Below are 18,660 nucleotides of genomic sequence, written 5' to 3' on the forward strand. Positions count from 1 at the left end.
GAGTATTTTAACACATTATCTATTCCATTAACTTAGTTCCTGATACTGCAGAAGTTTATATGCCTAGAATTATACAGAGTGAATAATTCTATTAGAGTAAATTGGACTACTACAAATGTGTGAAGTGAAACGTGCATATGAGTCTTTGCAGGGCTGGGACTTCTAATGGTAATCTTGTTATGCATAAATATAATTGATATGTGAGGAGTCTTTTATGAATTAAGTCTCCCAACAATCTCTCTCCATGTAGAGAAATAGAACAAGAAGATGAAAAGTCCAAAAAGGGTAGGCCCCAGCTTTTCAGAGATGTATGCCTACATTTGCACGCATCCCGTAGAAGCAGATATGGATCTGTCTAAATTGAGCTTGATGCATGCATTCTTTGTTTTTTTTTTTTAAACTCAAGTGACTTGGTGTAAGTGACTTGTTCAAAAACACGCTGTAGGTTTGTACCACAGCCAGGAATAGAACCCACATCTCCTGACTCACAGTTGTAGACCAGATTTCTCAAATTTGTGTGAAAAGTTAATTTGCTGTGTTTCTATATGAGAGGGAATTTATTACTATTGTTGCTACCTTGCAGTATTTAATAATTTTCTTGCTATGATCCCATTCAATAAAGGTGTAGAACTGAATGTGGGCTTACCCTGTGTAGATGCAGAGCATCTGGTTTGTACTAACAAATGGTTTCCCACCGAAAAGGAAAACTTGGAACTGTAGATTTTTAATGCACAAATCTTGTGCTGTTGCGATGTTAAGAAGTCCTTGTTGTTATGAATGTGCATTATGAGTATATTGTACACAGTCCTGGTATGCAAATGTGTAGCATTCAGAGAAGTGAAATAATTCTGTGTTATTATTATCTTTGTAAATTGCATCTTAAGAGTTTGTTGAGGACTTTATGACGGCAGTTTTCTATAGTCACAGCCATGCAGCACAAAGTGTTTCTTTCATTATTAACAATAACTGAGCCAATGAAAATGCTTTTAAATATACACCAGACAAGCAGTTATCCAGCTCTTCCTTCTTACCATCCACAAACCATCTTTTAGCATCTTATAAACGAGCATGTAAAATAGCTTTGTAAACATCTGCTTTTCATTGTTAATTGTCAGGGAAAACTAGAGATTTAAATGCTTCTTTTGTAGCATTCCTTAATCCTATCAGAAAGGATAGCACTAGATGCTTCTCCTTTCTCACTGCAGATAGCTTCTCTAGGCTGTGAGGTTTATTTTTATTTTTCCCTTTTTTTGTTTGGTTTTAATATTGATAGTTTTTATTTACTTACAAACAGCGTGTTTCGGGTCTCAGTTTGAAAGGTCTTGCATCTTCTAGTCTGTGTGGCCACTCAGGAAATGTAAACAAAATATACTATGCAATTATTGATTATGGTGTAAAATGTGTTGAAAATCCACATTTTTTTAAATCGTTAGGATCTTCTGAGTATTTTCTTTCATGTGTAAACTATCAGACTAGTTACTGTATCATACACATGCAATAAGAAACCAAGAGTGTATGTTCATACTGTCCTAGAACAGCAAAAATAAGTAAATATATTTTATGCTGTTACAATACAATTATTACTTTAAAAAAAAATAACCAACACAAAACACTGCCCTTATTTTGGTTAGCTTTTCTGTTCTAATAATCAAGTCATTAATGTCAGTTGAGTGTGTCTGGCAATGATTTACTTAAGGTAGCATTCATAACACACAGTAGCTGCATTATACAGGAAAAATAAATCTATTCATGTTACATTTCCTACCTTTAAAGCTTTTCTTTAGTCTTGTATTATGGTCCTGGATTTGTAACATTTGACTTTTTGCTTCTTGCACACACAAAAGAAACATTCATGACTTAAAAGTATTTTATGTTTTATATTTCTTTAACGGGATTTTTTTTTCCCCAGATTTTGCTAAATTTGCTTCAATGGGAAAAAATACTTTTTTGAGTTAGAGTTTGAATGTTTCTGTAGCTTTCGTCTTTTAATTTCAGTGTTTTGGAAGTCAAAGTCTGCTTAACTAGTTTATCCAGCTCAGTTACAGTTTTAAAATAATTTAGATTTCTCCCTCTTTTGTTAGTTAAATAACAATTGAAGGGTACTGTTGCCTATTCATATTTTTATTCCTGCTTTTGAATATTTACTTCTAGAACTTATTAAAAGAATTGTTATATGGGCCTCAGCATCACTGCATGTAAAATTAATTGAAATTACATATTGTTGCAGTTTCTATGACAACCATATCATGATGCTGATGCTCTCAAAAATTTATAAACTACTATTTCAACTATGCTAATACCACTGAGTAGAGTTAACATTTATTTACTTAATATTCTCATTAGAGTTAAGCTTTCAATACTTAATTTTAAAAATAAGAAAAAGGTTTATGTTAATGTTTTTCGTTTGTTTGAAGTTGACTTTTTGTAAGGGATTTCTAATTTTTATGAGAACATTTTAAAAATCTAATTCTGCTACATAATGTTGAAGAGCTTATTCAATCAAAACAAAGAAAATGTATATCACCACTCACAAACTGTTAACAACAACATTCCAAAATAACTCTTACAATGTAATCCACTGCAATTGATTTGCAAATAGTCTGGTTTTGTTAGTGGAATATTTAAAGCCAATTTATTCCTGTTTCTATTGTCCTAGATGCTAAACCTCAAATGCTTGTGAAATGAGAGTACTGATTCACTGGCATAACTTACACAAATAAAGTCACAAGCATGTCTGCCTGACCACGCACAGAATTATAAACCCCCTAAAAACACATACTTATATTACTGCCTTATTTTATTGTAAATGCTAAAAAGCTTTGCCTGGTAACCTGTTTGTTTTTTTTTTTTTTTTCCATATTAAATACATACCTTTCGCATAATCACACTATTCCATCAATCTGCAGGCTTTTAGAAGTTAGCTGATCTTAACAGTTTGACAGGGAACTCTATTACTCAGGCGACACTCACATTGGAATCAATGAGTGTTTTACTTGAGTAAAAATTCTAGGACCACTGTAAGATGCCTTATTCAAGTTATTTCATAATTATATAAATTGCAATGACTTAAAAAATAGTGTGTTTTGCTCTCAAAACATAGTTATTTTATACTGTCTAACTTGCACGTATTTTAAAAGTGTGGTTTATATTCAAAATACGTGATTCTTGTGTATAAGACTTATTGATCATTGATTCAAATAGGAAATAAAACAACGTGCTCTTTCAGTCATTTGTCTTAGGAAGATTCCAAAGCAGTCAAATCACATTTACTTTACTTCAGTCTTAAATTTGATATTATGGTGGAAAAAGGTTTCATATAATTGAATGTTCAAGTACGTTGAGATTGTGTCGCTATTAGTTTTTAACAGTCTGAATGCTTTCAGCAGTTTCTACCCAATGTTCCCAGTTTAGTAAGCTATATTTAAACATGCTTTGAAAGATTTATACAGTGATTTGCTTCTTAGTCAACTTTGTTGCAAGAAGTTACTACTGCATATTTTGGTTAGAAAATGTGAAGTGTTCCAAGAGGTGATCAAAGCGAGGAGACAGCCATACTACCCCTTCAATATGCCGTGATATTTATAAGCTCCGGGCAAAATGGGACAGTCCAAAACAACACTGTACCCCAAAATTTCTTTGTAGACATTTGCACCTTTTGTCTTGACGTTTTCTAAACAGCTTATCCTTTCCAGCATCATTGTTTTGATCCTCTTAATAAGAAGCATGCACTGTACATGCATGGGACTTGAGCTTCAGAGTGAAACAATTGACAATGACACGAGCCTATAAGATTAGGCCATATTATCACAAATCCACAGGAACATCTTAAACCAAAGGGAGTTTATAAGTGCACAGCAGTAATAATATAAAATACAAAATCATTGGACAATCTTGAGGATTCCTTTTATTTCTGTTCATGTGGCACATATATGTGGCTTTGTGGCAATGCATTTATTTGCAATGTGGGCCAGTCCTCAGGTCTGTATGTTTATTCTAGCCTTCAGGGGTTTTTAGATTTTTTTTTTTTTTTTTTAAACACAGTGTCTTGTTTGTAGCACGATAGTTGAGTCAGGAACTTTAAAAATTGTGCTTTTTTGTCGGGATTTTATTTTTTTAAGAGGGGTATGAAACAAAAATAAACTGATGGAATAAATACAGTGTTATAATATAAGGTCTGTACATGCTCTGTTGAATTCCAGCAGGTGCTGTCAAAATGGGACATTGCCAGTGAAAAAAGAAAATCACTGTGGTGTGCTGATAAACCCTTACAATGGTTCATAGGGGTTTGCAGTAATCATGTTTAGCAAAGGTTTTTTTGTGACTGAGATTCTAGGGAAAAATAAGCAGCAATCTTCATGTTTATATCACTGACCTATGATTTACTCTGGGCTGTAATATAAAATAGTACTGCTGGGGGCTGCAAGGGGGCCTTCTAGCATGTGTCCCCTCCTAGCTCCTCAAATGTGCACGCAGATATAGATAAGCCAGTGTATTTTTCCATCCTTCCTCATTCACACGATGTGCTCAGCTATTCCCAGCTGAAGCTGGGAGTATCGATATAATATGTGCGGCCACACAGGTGTATGTTGCAGGAGGAGATGCCTTCGTATGTCTGTGGTGATGGCTGTAAGCATCTCTTGTGTGGCTTTGGGTTCCTTCTGAAAAAGTACATTTTAAATCATTGCTCATCTTGAACTGCTTTTTAATATGTTAACGGTGTTTTATGGTCAGTCAATTATACAGAGATGGGAGTAGAAAAATAATTAAGATGACAAGTACGCAAATCCAGCTGTTAGGTGAAATACCCAGAATAGGAGGAGCAGAATGCATTTCAGTGGAAATGTTTGCACCTTCCACAGTCATACTACTGCTTTTCTTTTTTTACTCTATACCTGCCAAGTGTCAGGTATTCAATCTTAATGTGATTTCTGATCAAAACTGAATGTAATTGCCTTTTCTCATGATTCATTTGCAGAGCTTACTCTGCCAGTGCAGCTTGTAGTCGAGAGTTTGGTGACTTCGACTTCAGCGGTGCAGTTAGTGCTTTGCCAGGTGCCAGGATGCACCGGAGTGATGAGTGCTTTTTCGTGGCTTGGGGAGAGCATCAATCCCACCAGCTGCTGGCATCCCAGGAGAGGACCCCTTCCTGGTTTAAGGCTTTTCGTGGGAGTAGGGCTAGGCCCTGCAATGTATTGTTATGCATTGTGCCCCTATAAAACAGGATCTGTCTCCTAAAGCTGATCCATTCCTGTAGTTTTCTTGTGCCTGGAGCATGCCTAAGAAACTCACTATGCTGAGTATTACCCACAACTTTTAGTAGTGTCACCCCAGGGTTCATGGATCATAACAGCCTAGGCTTTTTTTCTTTTTTTTTCCATTACAACAAACAAAAGAAATCGAATGTAGATGATAAACTATAAACCCAGCCTCTGACTTGAAATCACCTAAAAGACTGCAGAAGCAAAATCCTCCAGGAAAGCCTGGACAGTGTAACTGGCCAGGGGAAGGAGATAGAAGGAATATGGGCAGAGGACCAGGATACTCCCCGGCACACGCTCCGAGGGGACTCTGCCTTCGAGCGGGGCGGCCGGGCGTTTCGCAGGGAGCAGTACCGGCGGGGGCGGGAAGGCAGAGAAAGAAGAGAGACTCCGGGCAGATGGTTAGGGAAAACACTGTTGGGTTTTCTCGTTGTGTATCCCCGTCTCCCTAAATTCTACCCTTCCGCCTCTTGCTCGGGATAGCGGGCGAAAGCGAGCGTGCGTGTGCTGCCCCGGGCGGGCAGACTGCCGGGAGGCGCTCCCCCGGCGGAGCCACCGGCCCCGCGCCCGCCGGTTCTGCGATGACTTTCGCGCTGCTGCTAACGCTGTTTGTTTTGCTTTGCGAAGTGCTAATCCGAGAGCTCCTTGGCAGGAGGTTGCTTTCGCTGCTTTATTTGCACTCGCCTCACGGTGGCGTTTTAAGCACATAAACAAAGCCCAAGTGAGCGGAGAGGCAAGTGTGTTTTCTAGTTTACCTTTATTAGAATAACAGTTCCGTTAATGTTTTGGATAAATCAAAACTGTCTATGAAAGTGGTTCAAATACAGGAGTTGCGCGATGCTCTGCGTCAGTGGAAGGTGTTTTAATCTTCCCGGCCGGCACAAAGCCCGGCTCAATTAGAGCGGGAGTCTGTGGCATCTGAACAGCACGGCCTCACCTGGGGTTGTTTCCTTCCCCCCCTTGTCTCTCTCCTCCCCCAGCCCCCCAGGAGAAGTTTACAAATAATGTAATTGAAAGTGTAAAGCAGCAGATGCCGACGTTAAACTCCCGCTTGATTTGAGTATAACGATCTGAGACACAGCCCTGAGCCGCCGCCCTCCTTAATACAGAAGCGTGCCCCTGGGACCCGAGTTACCCGGAGAGAATAAACACAATATAGAGTCATCTTACCTCCGAGCCGAGAGAGCAGCGTTAGATGTAGGAGAGGGCAAAGCGTGGCTCTCCTCCATTCTACCTCGGCCGCTCTGTCGCGGGGCTCCAGCAGCGCTGCTCAGCCGGGATCGGCTCCCCGGCGTGCTACCCCCGCCCCCGCAGGCAGTCTCCAAACTGAGCCCAGCACACGTCCACAAGTCAGGGGCAGCGTTTCGAGTCAATCCGTGCCGGTGCAAATCCCCCATGGCTTTTTTCCGCCAGAGCGTGGAACAAAATTGCCGGCTACCCTGAGTTTTTCTCAGGCTTTCTTGGCAACCAGGAGCAGGTAAGGCGGCTGCCGGCTGCCAACGATTCCCGATGCACTTGCAGAGAGCAGCAGAAGCCGGTGGAAGTGGGAGTGTGGTCTGCTCTTCATTAGGGAGGGGGGATCGGACCCTGGAGGTGATGCGGTGAAACACTTCTACTTCCTTGCATTGTGTTTGTTACAGATCACGGGCGCTCTCCTTTTATAACATTCACTTCAAGCATTCTCAAACCCAACCGGAGTAAGTTCCGATCCTCCCCTTGAGTTTACATTGGGGTTGTCAAAGGATTAAATAAATGAAACTTTATTTGACCGTGGAGTTTACAGACCCTGGGATCCCTGCGCACTCTGGCCTTATTCTAATTCTATAGCGGTAATTACCCTTCGTTTCTTTAAGTGCAATAGATTTATTGCCTTAGAGACTATGCACAGTTTGATTGAATTATTCATTTTTTTTTCTTTGGTGTAGACTGCATCTGGGGACTGATGTGACGTGTAGATTTTTTTTTTTTTTTTCAGGAACAAAGGGAATGTGGAAATGAAAGAGAGAGGGAGAGAGAGGCTGGCAGATGTGATGAGATGCGGTGAAGGTGTATCCAGCTTGGCACTCCCACTCCTCTCTTCTCCTCTCATTGCAGCCCTGGGTGACTCTCAGGCTAACACAAACAGCTTTTCTTCCGCAGCCTGCCCTCTGTCACTGTAAGTACAACAGCCTTCTCTTATCAGCATGCAAATTCCAGCCACTCACTACCTTAGCCTGGTGTTTGCACTTTAGATTTACAGAGGGGACCTTTAAAATGAACTTTCCGAGACAGGAAGGGGTTTTCATGTCAAACTTGCTTTTATTTTTCTTTGTAAAAGTTTATGTGTTTTTTTCAGTCGTGTCCCCCCCCCCCCCCCCTTTTTTTTTCTTTTGGAACGGGGGGGTGGGGGGGTAGGGGGTGGAGTGGGGAGATTGTTGCTGCGGCTTTTTGCTTCCCTATCAAGATGATGCACAGTTTCAAATGAAATTAAAATCTGCTTGATCCTCTTTCCACCAGGACAATACATTGTGTTGGCAGATGACGCTATAAGGAATTCAGAGTTTTGGTTTTCAGTCAAATCTTTAGCTTTGAGCGTTATAAAATGCAAACATTCTCCAAATTTTGAGGAGATCGCCAGAGGTTCTTGTTCTAGGCGAACTCATATCAGCTGATAGGTTTGCTTATGAAGAAGCGTGCGGTAATACGCTTCTATCCACTATAACAAAACTTTCTTACAGTTGGATGATCAGGCTTTAACTTCTTTTCCTTTAGCTTTCTCTCAGATGCTGTTGATTATTTTGCAAAAGTTTATCTGAGCATCTTTAACAAGCCTATAAAAAGTCTTAATTGTCGGAGAGTGTCAGTAGAGGGAATTTATAAATACGCCTGTTAATTGCCTGGCATTAGTTGGGGAAAGAGGGGAGTTTAGTATTGGGTGAATGACTTTTCAGGTGGAATTTCTTGCCCTTCGAATGAAAACTTCCGAGATTGTTCCACCAACTCTGCAGGAGTTGTAGGTTTGCTCATCATGTTAAACATGCGGCATGTAAAACTTAACAGACAGGTTGCTTCCCTTGTTGAATATCGCTTTACTTTAACTTATTTAATGAGAGCCGCCGCAAAATGCAGTGACAGCTGTGAACAGGTAAGTGCCCCGACTTGAACTGAGCGCCTCCGATCCCTTCCCTGTGCAAGGACCCGCAGCAGTTCAGCATCCCTCCTCAACATCTGCCTACGCCGGCTGCTCCGGCTGCTTTTAGCCTTCATGAAGCAAAAGCAAGGGAAGTAATTTCAAACGCGATCCCTAAACGTATGGTAACGCTAAAAGTAAAAGCGTTTTCTTGTTTCTCGGCATGTGTATACGTATCTACACGGCGGGTGTTCACTTATGCAAACAAAGCGGGAACCACAATTGTTCCTGTGCAACGCGCACACACGCACATTTGCATACAATGCCCAAGGAGTCCTCTCTGCCGCGGAGAAGTTGTAGCTCTGGCACTGTGTTTTCCATCTGTAACTTCACTGATCACACAGGGAAAGCAACAAGCTGCAAAGCGGGGCTTGCGCTCTGGCTGGGAACGCGGCCGCATCCCTGCGCGTCCTGCCCCAGCCAAGTGTCCCTCTCTGCACAGGATCTTCGGGAGTGCAGCGAGATGCTCTCCCGATTTGGGGCTAGGTGGGCGGTTAGATTGATCTGATGCCTTCATTATCTCTTGTCCCTCGTATTTAATAAGGAGGACGCTATATTTGAAGAGTGGAGGTGTTGGGTTTTTTTTCTCCCCTGCTGTTTCTTGAAAGAAAAAAAAAAAAACAACCTTCCAGTAACAAATTGATGAGGCTGCAAACTCGGGCAGGATGGTTCGTCCTTGTATTGTGATTATCTCTCTTTTCTTACAGAGTGTTTTTTTTTTTTTTTTTAATTTTGCGCGCCAAAGCTACTAGTTATGCGAAAAGTCAAGGTGTTTCCTTTACTTGCAGCAGGTTTAAATCTGTTGCAAGGCAAGTACTAGTGACCAATCACGGGAATCTTTGAAATTAAAGATTAAAAAGAACATAGCAATATCTGGAAAGACAGCTATTTCCTGTTGCTAAATCCATAGCCCAGATAACTGCAGCAAGGTGAACACTGTGAATGAGCCGAACGTAGGTGAATACAAACTCACTATTTACAATTTACCTCGTTTCCGAATTTCATTTTTTAAGTCTTTTATTAAAATTGAGTTAATGCATGGAAATTAGCAGCTGTGCCCTCAGCCAGCTAATTTGATGACAAAGCTTTGTTAGATAATTCTAAAGTTCTGTTTCAAGGTGTTTGCTGCTTGCCGAACAGGACTGATTGCTTTTTTTATTGTAGTGGAATTGCCAAAAATACTGTCTATAATAGGTCCGCTATTCCAAAAGGTTCTGACTTAAAACTCATTTTCCCTGGACTCGACTCGAGAGGGACGATAGGACCTCGGATAGCAAGGTAGAGGATGCAATGTGCGCGATTCCAGTAGCGTGTTGAGTTTTACAGCCTGTTAACAAAATGAAATAGAGCCAGATAAGATCAGTCCTGTGCCATCACGTTAATGCTCGATTTTCATCACATCCTTATGAAGCGAGGTTCATTCGCAGTGGGGCTGAGTATGCTTCTGGGTCTAACTTATTCCGCAAATTCCTCCTTGAGAGAGGAGGAAAGCGAAATCAGGCTTTCTCCTCGTCTTTTTGGCCTCTATAAGTTATGAAGCTATTTTAAAATTAAAAAGTTTCTCTGTTACTAACTGTTCCAGGCGCCTTCTGGAAAATGGGGAGAAGGTGCCAAAAATACAGAGATGAATCAACAACTTCTCTCTCTCTCTCATTTTGTGGGCTTGAGGTTGCTTTCCGCACTCCCATCTTAACAACAGTTTAGCCTAGGTGTGAATAATATCAAAAGAGGGAGACGTTAGCTTTGCAGCGCTGTTTGCCCACCTGATCTGCGGGCCCCTGACAGTTTGAAAGACTCTTTTATGTTTACCTTTGGAATGTAAAAATACAGCAGAGAGACTTGCTTGGTTTTGCAGTACTCTGTGCCACTGGTTGATTTTCTCCTCAGCTCCTTAAAGTTTTCTCTTCTTTCTCCCAGATTTCCCCCCCCCCCCCCGCTTCTCAATTAGCACTTTCAAGGGAGCGTGAGTTCCTAAATTGGTATTCAAGCTGATATTCAAGTCCCTATCTGTTGCCTTTTGGTAGTCAGAGAGAGATATATTTATATATTGCTGCTGCTAAAAGCTCTCGTCGTCGCCACGAGAATCCTAGCTTCAGCTCGAGTCCGTCCTAATTGAGTTTTTCTTCTCCGGTCATACCTGTCTTTCCCTTTTAACTGTACTCACGTTTTACCTTTCTGTGGAACGCATCACTAAATAGTTTGTGGACTTTGAGTGCCTTCTGCTTCCTCCTCTCCCCTTCCTCTCCCCCGCCTCCCTGTAGCTGGACTCCCATCTCTACTGTAATTTATACTTTACTTTTCATCTGTTTTTTACCCAGACGGGGCTGTGGGATCGGGCTCCTCAGAGCCCCATTTATCAACTGTCAGTAAGCGCTTGCTGAGTGCTCGTCCACGCTTCCCCACCAGCCCTTCCCGTGCCCTGCAGATCGTGTCTCTTGCTTTACCACCTTTTTTTTTTTGAATTTGTGAGCAGGAGCCCGGTAGGACTTTTTTGGTGTGTGTCTCCCCACGCACTCCTCGGGAAGCGCCGTACCGAGCGGGGGAGGGCTGGCGAGTAACACGCCGCTCCCCCCGCGCAGCCCCGGCCCGGCGAACTGGCTCTCCCGGGACCCCCCCTCTCCCCCTCCTCCTTTTCCGGCCCCCGCCCGCCCCTCCCTCCCCGCCCTCGCACCCCCTCCCCGGTAACTTTCTAGTACCTTTCCTCACCACTCCGGGCAATCAGTGGTCATTAGAGGAGAGAGGTTTAGGGTTTCATGTGTCTAATAGCAATGTGAGTGGTGATAGCTGCGCGGGGATGCGGCTGGCAGCCCAGGGTGATTTCACTTTCTGTTTTGTGCTCACTTTCTCCGTAGTTGTTGCTTTCCCCTCTCGCTCGCTCTCAGTCTCCCTCTCTCTCTCTTCCCCTCTCTCTCTCTGTGTTGTCTCATCTTGCCTGTGCTGTCTGGGCGGGGGAGCCCTGCCTCCTTTTGCCTTCCTCAGATCAATGCCCTGGCCACTCACTTTCTGATGTTGCACGACGGGAAATGCTTTGAATACTTACGACATGGCCGCTCACATTGATTGCCAAGATTGACAGCAGTAACCATCGCCTTCACTTGTTTCAGGAGGAAAAAAAAATAATAATAATGAACCTGATTGTAACCAAATCTCCAGGCAACCCATCCGCAAACTTCTAACGATCGGGATCCTGCACATCCATGGCCCGGAGAAACACCAGCAGACTCTAGTTCATTTATTTTATTTTATTTTATTTTACTGAATTACCACTCATTTATTCCTCTTTCTCTCTCCCCTTTCACCTCCTCCTCCCCCCTCTTTTTTTTCTATTTTCTTTTTTTTTTTTTTTTTTAATGAAAATTACCGAAGCGCGTTGCAAAAAAAAAAAAAAAGGAGGCTCTCCCAGTGCTTTGTGCCACACTGGATCCCGAGGAGGTAACCAGGAAAAAAAAGCCCTATTGTGTTGTATACCTGTTGTTTGCTGTGGTGTGTAGTGCTGCGTGGCTTGGTGGTGGTGGTGGTGGTTTAATGGGTTTTCGCTGGATTTATGTCGCTTTGCAGGAGAGAATCCGGTTCCCTCTGCGCTGTCTTTAATGGGTTGTTAGTTGCAATTGAGTGAAGCAGCAGCGTCCGGAGGTAGATCTGTTGTTTAGCTTTTAGCATTGCTGAATTCAGCCCTTCCCCCCGCCTCCCCCTGCACGATTATTTACTTTTGTACCACGAGGGTGTTGTTGTTGTGTTGTTTTGTTTTTTTTTTTTTTCTTTAGGGAAAAGTAGTTATAGTCTCGTGCCCGTGCGAGTTTCCGGGGCTGTTTGAATCCCGAGGTTTCCGAGACGTTAAGGGACCCCAGTACCTTGCAATCACAACACTTTCTCATCCTTCCCGAGTAGAGTTTATTTAAAAATGTAGTGACAGATCAGCGTTGTATTTTAAGATCACCCACGGCAGGCGAACACATGGTGCTGGGAAGATATTGTACGTAAGGAGCTAACACGAGAGGGAGAAAGAGAGAGGGAGAGAGGAAAAATAAAATCCGAAATAAATCTTTGAGAGCAGCGCGCTGCTGTCATTACTCCGAAGTGCTTGCGTGGGTTTGTCTTCACGGGTGACCCCACGAGACACGGGATGGAGACAGGCGAAGGGACTTTTGTGGTGCTTTTCGGTTGCCCGTTAAGTTTGAGGTGGGCAACTGCTCTGGAGTTCGCCACAGGCGAGCGCTGGCCCCGGAGCCCGGCACAAAGCTGCCGGTGGCCGTGCTGGCTGTGGCCGCACGGGGGCGCTGCCTCAGGGATTTGCGTTCTGCGGCGGCGCCTTATCTCTCCGGGCAGAGGGTTTGGATAAAGTTATACCGAAAACTTTAAAATGGATATCGCACCCTAATTTGTGATACACAAGGAGGGGGGAAGAAAGCAGTCCATCATCAGAGAGCTCTGTTTGCACCCGGGCAAAGGGAGATGTGTGCCGCTTTGTGGCAACATTCGACTTGGGATTTCTTGCTGCCTTAGCTCTTTGCCGGAGGTCATGCAAATCGACCTTAAAAGAATGCATAAGCCATAAATTAAAATAAACCCTTAGCCAGAGGCTGATCCATAAGTAGACAATACCTAACCTGGACAAAACGGCTTCCTTTGCGAGCTGAAAAAAAGAATAGTGCCTAAACTAAATGCAAAGTAAGTTTTCAGGAAGTATTTCGCTTACTATTGTTATTATTGTTATTATTTTAAAATAAAATAGTGGCAGCTGCAACAAGCTATCGCAGCTGTTTACAGACGGTGCTGTAGGGTACGAGTGAGGCAAGGTGTGTCTGGTGGAGAGCTTGTTCTTTTCCTGGCTTTCACTACCTTCGAAGCTGATTGTTTTTTGATTGGGGATAAGAAGCCTCTTTAACTTTATAAGCAATTTAATGTTTTATCTCGGATAATGCTGAAGAGTTTATGAACAAATCTGGGTTGCCTGCAAATGTCACATGCGCGCACACAAGCTGTGTCTGTATATAATAGTCTTGGGGCTTGTTTTTTTTTCCCGCAGTTTTTGACAATTGTTCCATTCATGATCCTGAAAGGAATCATCAGTGGGAGCTAATGAGGGTGCCTCTGCGGTTTGCCCTGCTCCGGGGAGGAACGGGCACCGGCTCTGCCGCCGAGCCCGCTCGTGTGATGCGTACACGCGTGTACCGGCGGCGGGGGTCGCCCCTGCGTGAGCGTGGCTGTGTGTAGATACGTGAGAGAGAACGTATAGGCGTGATGTGAGCAGGTACTTCCACGCGTGCATTAATAATTGAGCTGCCAGAGTTGCTCCTCTGCCGAGAGAGCTTCCCAGCTGCCTTTCCGAGTGGCGCTGAGCAGCGCGGAGCAGTTAACCCGCCTTGCAGCAGGGGCTGCGGGCTTCAGCAGAGCAGGGCCTTGAGGTCAATCAGAGCCACTGATCATATCGATTTGATTGCTGTCTTTGCTTTCTGCGGACCGTTTCACCGGGGGGGGATCGTGTATATATATATATATATACACACATATATATATATTATTAATTTTTTAAGGAGGGGAAGGAGTGAAAGTGGCAACGTGAAAATCAATTACTGTTGTGTCTGAGTGGCGGGGGGCTGGGGGTACTGGAGAGAAAGTCAGCCTGGTGGGAGCCTGGGGACGACAGATTAGCTCTGTCCTAGGGGTGTTTCCCAAAAACATAGACGGTGAAACTTTCCGTGATAAAGTAATATATCTTCGCCTGCTGTTTGTAGATAAGGTATATGTTTATTAAGCTAATTTAAATAGCCTTCGGCACATGAGCAGTACTTTGTTCATACTGTTTTCTTTTGCTCTCATCTACACATTTCTGGTATTTCCATTTTCAGTGCTGATGGTGAGGGCAGAAGAACAGTTTTATCCAGTCCCTAAAGAGGGTTTGAGGTCCAAAAATTAACGAATTTCCCTTTCTGTTTTCGTGTAATGGAGTAATTTTGAAACCTGTTTTGAGACTTCGACTTGACTTGACTTGTTTTATTGACGTGCTTGTGCCCACTCATTTAATTAAGCCATTATACCATAAAGTAAATAATAAGAATGAATGTGAGATATGTGCATGTAGTCTGCAATCATATACAGATATTTCCCTGGAAAAGACGCTTTAAAAAACTTTCTTTTCACCACACCATGATTCTTTGGCAAGATCTTATTGCAGGTTTTTGTTTTGAGCCAGGATATTTTGCGTGTTTCTGTGCTCACAACATTACATGCATGCTACACTCAGAATATAAACAGCAAGCGTACCTAGCAGCTCATTCTAGTAAAACTAAGAAATAATCTATTTATAGTGAGTACATTTAAAAGAAAATAATGAGGTCATTTGGAGTATGCTGCAGTTTGAAGTAGCTCGACACCTGGCAGAAACTACATACGCGTTTTCTTCAGACTCTGCACTGTCCATAACTTTTCCTTATAATACATTCTTGTGTTAAGTGAGAAAGGCTGTTTGTAAAACAATCCCCTGGCTGATTCCAGTGTTGGGTGAAGCTGATCCTGTAATGGCATTTTGTTTTGAACAGTTGCTGTAGTTGAAGTTCCCTCATAAGGTAAGGTGGCACTGGGTCTGAAAGGAGGTCCAAATGCCACATTTATAATTAGACTGCCAATTCAGCACATTGTATCTATTGCTATACAGGGATATACTGCTGTGTCTGGTCTCTCAATAGACTGTATTCAGAATTAGCCAATTCAACTGCTTAAACTTTGGAGTCAAATTTAGAATAGGCAATGAGAGAAGGAAAGAAAGAAAACAATAATGCTTTCTTTTTTCCCTCAGCTAGCTATTAAAAGCCAAAGAATATACGGAAACCAAACCAGGCACTGCACTTGGAATCAATGCACCAAGCGCAGCCAGGCCAACCTCGCCTGCAAAACCATTTTGAAGCGCACTTCTCCGGGGGGAGGGGAAGGTGAGCCCCGGGCATCGCTCCGAGCGCCGCTCCCCAGGCCGCCGCCGGACTCCCGCGGCCGGGGGAGGGGTAGGCGGGTGGGGGCCCGGCGGCGGCTCCGGCCCCCGCGCCTCCCTGGCCGCGCCGTGGGGCCGAAGCGAGTGACCGGTTGCCCCCGGGCTGCCCGGCGCAGCGCCCCGGCCCCCTCCGCCCGCGCCAGCTCCCTCACCGCCGGCTCGTGGAAGGGCTCCTGCCCCCGTGACGGGCGGGGGCAGCCGGAGCCCCGCGGGGAAGGAGCGGCCGCCGCCGGGGGACCCCGCGCCTCCCAGGGCCGCCGGGCCGCAGGCTCTGGCTGTTGGCGGCTGCCCGCCTTGTCCCCGGATTTACGGCTGCTGGCTCCGTTTCTCCTGTCACACTTTTTGTTTCGCTCATTCTGATTTCTCCGACCTCTTCCACTAGAACTTTAATTCATTCAGCGATGAGAATGTAAGAGGCCCTTTGGTCTCCAATCTCGCACCCTCTGCTAAATGCATTATTTTCTCTCCCTTTCTTGCAGTTCAGAACGCTGTTTCAGTACTGCTGGGAGACTTAGCTGGGTTGCTTCATAGCTCACTTAGTGCCCTTCTCTGCTAGATCGCAGGGTGCTGACTAGTGTCATGTGTATAACACACAGGGTAAAGGAAGAGAGACAGATGGCTAGCTGTCCCTGCACTTACAACTGATTCTCAGCTCAACTTAGGTAACTCTGCTTCATTTTTTTCCTTCCTCCACCAGTTTACACACTGGTGAAACCGAGAAGAGAAACAAAGTGGAGCCCATCAGTTTCCTTCGTAAGGCCACTAGTGCCTGATTTGTAGAAGATAATAACTGATGTCCGAAGTTAGTTGCCTTCACTTGTCAGTTTGGTTTTGTTCACAAGTGAGAACTGCCAGTGCTTGTTCCCTGGCCAGTGGGTTTTCATATATATGGCCAACAATTGTTAGTGGTCACTTCCAGCTGAAAGTCTTTTGCTCAATGGGGGAAAAAAAATCACTTTGGACATGTTTTTTGCATCTTTGATCATATTTTTAGTCGAAAGTATCCATATATGTCTGCAGTTCTTAGAGGCCTTGGAATATCTTGTGGTAATAAAGGCCAGAGCTTTGCATGATGATAGAAAAAACAAATATATTTTTTCTCAGTGGACGTTAGAAAGTTTCTTTAGTCATGACCTTATATCTGCTAAACACTGAAATCACCTTGGGAGATATCACTTCAGGAAGCATATCCATTAATGTTTTACACTTGGTTTGATTTGATTTCTCCCTTAAAAGTGCATAGATCACACTTAAAAGGCTTTTGTTTATTTATTTATTTATTTAACGGAACAAAAATTACTTAGGAAAGAGAAGCCGTGATGCTCTTTTCTTTATACCCCACACAATGAGGTGATGTATATTTCTTTTTCCATAGTGTGACTTAAAAGATCAGTGGGCTGGTTTGGCAGAGGTTGTGTGTAATGACTAACGTTTTATAAGTTATGTAAATAGGGGTGTTTGTGTATATATAAGCTATGTCAACTGAAGTGATATAGCGACATATTTTTACAACATTTCAGTTAATATAGTAAATCACAGAGACAGAGCTTTGAAACATTTCTGCATGATGTCAGAACCTGCGAGAGAAGTACTGCTTTATGATGCATTCGGTAGCTCACATATAGCGTATTCTTCAAGCAGCAGCAAAACACAAAGGTGCACGTTTCAAGTTTGTGCCTTAGTAAGCCTATTTCTACTAGTCTCCTTCAGGGTGTTTTTGTGCAATTTTTGTTTACACCGTTTTCTATTTTTTCCTTAGGTAGAACAGCAAGAATGGGCACTTTAGGGGACTTGATACCAAACCACAGAAACTGAATTTCCTTTTATTTTATGTGAGCTATGCAGATTTTTTTTTTTTTTTTAAATTTTATTGATGTATCATTACAGGCCATGACATATTGTGAAAACAACATGTGTTAAAATCCTGTCATTAGTAAGGTTGTGTACTGGACCGGTGTGATGTCTATATGAAATACGTGTATATGCACTTAGATGCAGCTCTGTGCAGGAGGAAGAGATGTGATAGACATATTTGCTGGAAAGCAGCCGATTTCTACAGTGATAAAACTGGATAATTACATGTTCCCAAAGCCTTTTCAGCACAGAAGTAGGTGTTCTTTTAAAACATTATTCTGTGGCAACAACAAATATTTGTGACATCATTGTAAGAGATTTCTTGCCAATTTTTTAGTTTACTGTCTTTCGGAAAGTCTAGAGTTCTTTGGCACTGGTGAAACTGCTACACATACCCATCGTATATTCAAGTATTCAGTGAAGTTTTAAATAATTCTCTTTCAATTAGTACAACAGGAACCTGAAAAATGGATTTTCTCTTAAAGAAACAAGAATCAGTACATAGACATTTCTTTCCTCCTCTTGTATATTTTAAAATACTCCTATCAGTTTTATGTTTACTGGTTTGTCTCCTTAAATTAAAGAGAGAGATAACAGTATCCCAAGTTTGAAAATCATTGCTTGGAAATCAGTTTAATCAAATATTTCTTGAGTCTTGTGAATTGGAAAGAGTAATATAAAATTAGATACATTAGTAAACTAGGTTAATCAGAGTCATTTATTTTTAGTGGAGAATAAATATCTATCAGTCGGTGTTTTTTTTGAAGTCAGGCAAAACATTCCATCAAGTTAATGTGTTTAAGGGTATCATATCAGGCACAGACAGGTACTAGAAGTGATAAAAAACAGATAACCTGCAACAAAATGATTTACAGATGGGTCATTATCTTCTATAGAGAGGTTACACAGATCATATTCTTTATAAAAATAGAATGTCATTCCATAGAGCCAGGAGAATTATCTAAATTTGTCTGAATGTTTAATTTTTTTTTTTTCTGAGTAACTGGTAGAATTTGTCAAAGTAAAATTTTTGACCCTTCTTACAGGCAGCGTATTACTGTAGGATACAGAAAAGTACTAGGTTTATATTTTAAGTATGCTTTATGTTTATTTGACCTGTTTGATAAAGCTTAGGAAACATTTACTTCTTGAAATGTGAACTTTGTAGTGCATACCTTTAAAATATGCACAAAAAATATTACATAATTTTTTTTTAAAAAAAGCTGGAAGGTTTGATGTTAGTGATTTATTAGATTTCAGAACTTGTTTCATACAGCAAGTGGCTAAGTTGCATCTTTTCTATTGGTGGTAGACAGGAAGGTGTACAGTCCATTGTTTCTCCAGTCACTGGTAGACTGACATAAGGCAACAGGAAACTCTAAAACCTCAGAGAT

The 18,660-nt window shown here is 42.4% G+C and overlaps 1 protein-coding gene across 12 annotated transcripts in view; it reads left to right on the forward strand.

Moving 5' to 3' along the window:
- Nucleotides 1–6,445: 6,445 nt before the first annotated feature.
- Nucleotides 6,446–18,660, forward strand: part of SOX6 (SRY-box transcription factor 6) — a 384,531-nt gene continuing 372,316 nt past the window's right edge. For 3 of the 12 annotated variants that reach the window (XM_065066132.1, XM_065066140.1, XM_065066133.1), the window contains exon 1: nucleotides 11,426–11,859. The gene's annotated coding sequence lies outside the window, so the exon portion shown is untranslated. Of the gene's footprint in view, nucleotides 6,736–7,233; nucleotides 7,414–11,307; nucleotides 11,860–12,957; nucleotides 13,096–13,537; nucleotides 13,679–18,660 lie in introns of those variants that run through there. The other 9 variants (XM_065066129.1, XM_065066136.1, XM_065066131.1 and 6 more) reach the window with 6 other exon arrangements.

This window comes from Columba livia, chromosome 5, assembly GCF_036013475.1.
Source record: "Columba livia isolate bColLiv1 breed racing homer chromosome 5, bColLiv1.pat.W.v2, whole genome shotgun sequence".
Taxonomy (NCBI): domain Eukaryota; kingdom Metazoa; phylum Chordata; class Aves; order Columbiformes; family Columbidae; genus Columba; species Columba livia.